At 36.8% G+C, this 2,630-nt stretch overlaps 1 non-coding gene across 1 annotated transcript; it reads left to right on the top strand.

The window, feature by feature from the left end:
* The first annotated feature begins 417 nt into the window (after positions 1-417).
* LOC131234246 (small nucleolar RNA R71) lies at positions 418-524 on the top strand. Its single transcript, XR_009165650.1, has one exon. It is a non-coding gene; the product is annotated as a small nucleolar RNA R71 (small nucleolar RNA).
* Positions 525-2,630: the final 2,106 nt, after the last annotated feature.

Consider the following 2,630-nt stretch of genomic DNA (forward strand, 5'->3'; position numbering starts at 1 on the left):
TGATAATTATTTACGGCATTGGCTTGTTCATTCAACACTCCTCGAAAGGCAGGTATTGTAGGACAGTTTTCAGTTGTGTGAATGTTGCAATCACGGATGCCGCAAACAATTTCATTGACCTTATCCTTCTTTCCTTCCATGGCCTCAACTTTCCTTATGAGCGTAGTCACTTTACACTTGAGATCATCCTCTTCTTTCAAGAGATATAATCCACCTTTTTCCTTTAATTGAGTCGGCCTAGACGTGATGTTCGCCATTGGGTAATAGTCCCATGATTGTGTTTTTGAGAGACTATCGAGGTAATCCCATACCTCGTCAACATCTTTGTTGATGAACTCTCCATTACACATTGTCTCGACCATTTGGCGCATGGAAGATGTCACCATCATAGAAAAATTTGTAATGCGCCACGTTTCAAATCCGTGTTGTGGGCATGAACTGACCAAATCTTTAAACCTTTCCCAACATTGGAAGAATGTTTCATCTTCCTTTTGGGCAAAGTTCATGATCGCTTTTCTGAGGGTAATCGTTTTATGATGTGGGAAGAATTTTTTTATGAATTCCCTCTGCATATCGTTCCATGTGCCAATGGATCTAGGACGCAGTGAATGTAACCACGTCTTAGCTTTCTCTTTTAAGGAAAAAGGAAAGGGTTTCAGCCTAATTGTATCCTCAGATACATTAGGAAAACATAATGTAGCTATAATCTCATCGAACTCTTTCAAATGTAAATATGGACTTTCTGATTCAAGTCCATGGAATTTGGGGAGGAGTTGGATAACTCCTGGCTTGATGTCCATTTGTCCTGTATTTTCAGGAAAAATCATGCATGAGGGCATACTCACTCCCGCCGGTTGTAGATAATCTCTTAAAGTACGAGGCGGGGGTGCTTGTTGCACCTCATTCTCATCTTGGGTATCCTCCACCCTGGGTGGAAGTGGAGGAGGTTGGTCTTCAGCCATAACCTCAGTTAACTCAGGGGATTTTGAGCGGTGTCTAGTCCTGCGAGGGATAGTCAACCCCTCAACCAATCCTCCTTCAGTCAAGAGACGTCGAGTGTCGTCACGAGCCCACTTGGGCATGAAAACACTCGCAGCCCTCAATTAAAAACTTAACCCTAGGAAAATCTAGCAAGAAAGAGAGAGTTGGAAAGAAATTACCAAATTGGAGTCCTGAGTTAAAACCTGCAAAATAAAATAAAATAAGTTAGATTCTAAAAAGAGAAGAACAATTCTTTAAAAGAAAGATAGAAGTGAACTAGCTTCTAAAAGAAAGAATTCCTAAAAGAAAGTGAAAATTTCTAAAATAAGTTAAGAGAGTCCTAAACTAGAAAGTAGATTACTAAAAGAGAATTGAAAAATAGAAAGTAGGGAAGGAGTGTACCGAATTAGAGATTTCTATCTTAAAGGCCTACAAAATAGGAAGGTTAGTTTCTAAAGAATTCTAAAAATAAATTAAGAAACAAAATTAGATTCTAAAAGTGTCAGAATTAGAAAGTTACTAAAATAAAACAAAAATAGAAAGTTAATTTCTAAGAAGGGAAAGAAATAACCTAAATTCTAAAAATAAACTATTTCCTACAGAAGGGAGGATACTAGAATTAGAAAATTTCTAAAATTTAAACCCTAATTCTAAAAATATGAAAAAGTAGAGAGATTAGGAAGGAATTACCAATTTAGAAACTTATGTCCAGATCCTATAAAACAGGAAACAAGTTAAGTTCTAAAAATAGAATAAAATAAAATAAAAACTTCTATCCTAAAGTAAGTAAAATCCTAATCCTAACTTAATTCTAAAACTAATTTAATTTCAGAAAAACGTAACCGTCAGTCCCCGGCAACGGCGCCAAAAACTTGTTCACTCCCCAAGTATAGGGTTGTGATGTAGTAATAAACTCGGTAAGACCGAGGTCGAATCCACAGGGACTGATACCTGTACGTTTCCTGAAACTAGATAGAAATAGAACTAGACTAAGATATGATCTAACCAAATAGAAATTTAAGGAATAATTGTGGAGTAATTATCTAAAACTTTTAAGGAATTCAGAAGAAGGAAACTAGGGATTCAGAGGATCCACTTGTAGGGATCAGGGAGATCTTATGCCATTACCACGAAAAATACTGAACTTCTTTTAATATAGTTTAAAGAGATGAAAGGTATATGAATTAGAATGGATTCCATCATTAAACCATGCCCAGGAGGCAAAGCAAACAATAGAATTAAACTAATTACCAACCACTCAACAATGCATGAAGGTTAAGAAGGATACCGTCATCCAACCATGCCCATGAGACGATGGTGAACAACAGGGCTTCCTGACATCATAAACATCAAAGGGAGAGAGAAATACTCAAAGCCATCGCAGATCTATTGTAATTTCAGTCACAACAAACCATTAAAAGAGAACTGAAAGTATTCCTTTTAATTGAACTAAAATCATCATTGGTCAGTCAGCATAATTCAATGGCATAGAGTCAGTCCCATCACGCCACAAGCTTCCCCTCTTAGCCCCAGCTAAGAGGTTTAGCTCGCCATGATGCGGCTAACCCTTAACAAAAATAAGAAGAAAAAGAAGAAACAACAAAAAAAAAAACACTTTTCTCTCACTTCTTTTTCTGCTCCACATTCAA

Source organism: Magnolia sinica, chromosome 18, assembly GCF_029962835.1.
Source record: "Magnolia sinica isolate HGM2019 chromosome 18, MsV1, whole genome shotgun sequence".
NCBI classification, from domain to species: domain Eukaryota; kingdom Viridiplantae; phylum Streptophyta; class Magnoliopsida; order Magnoliales; family Magnoliaceae; genus Magnolia; species Magnolia sinica.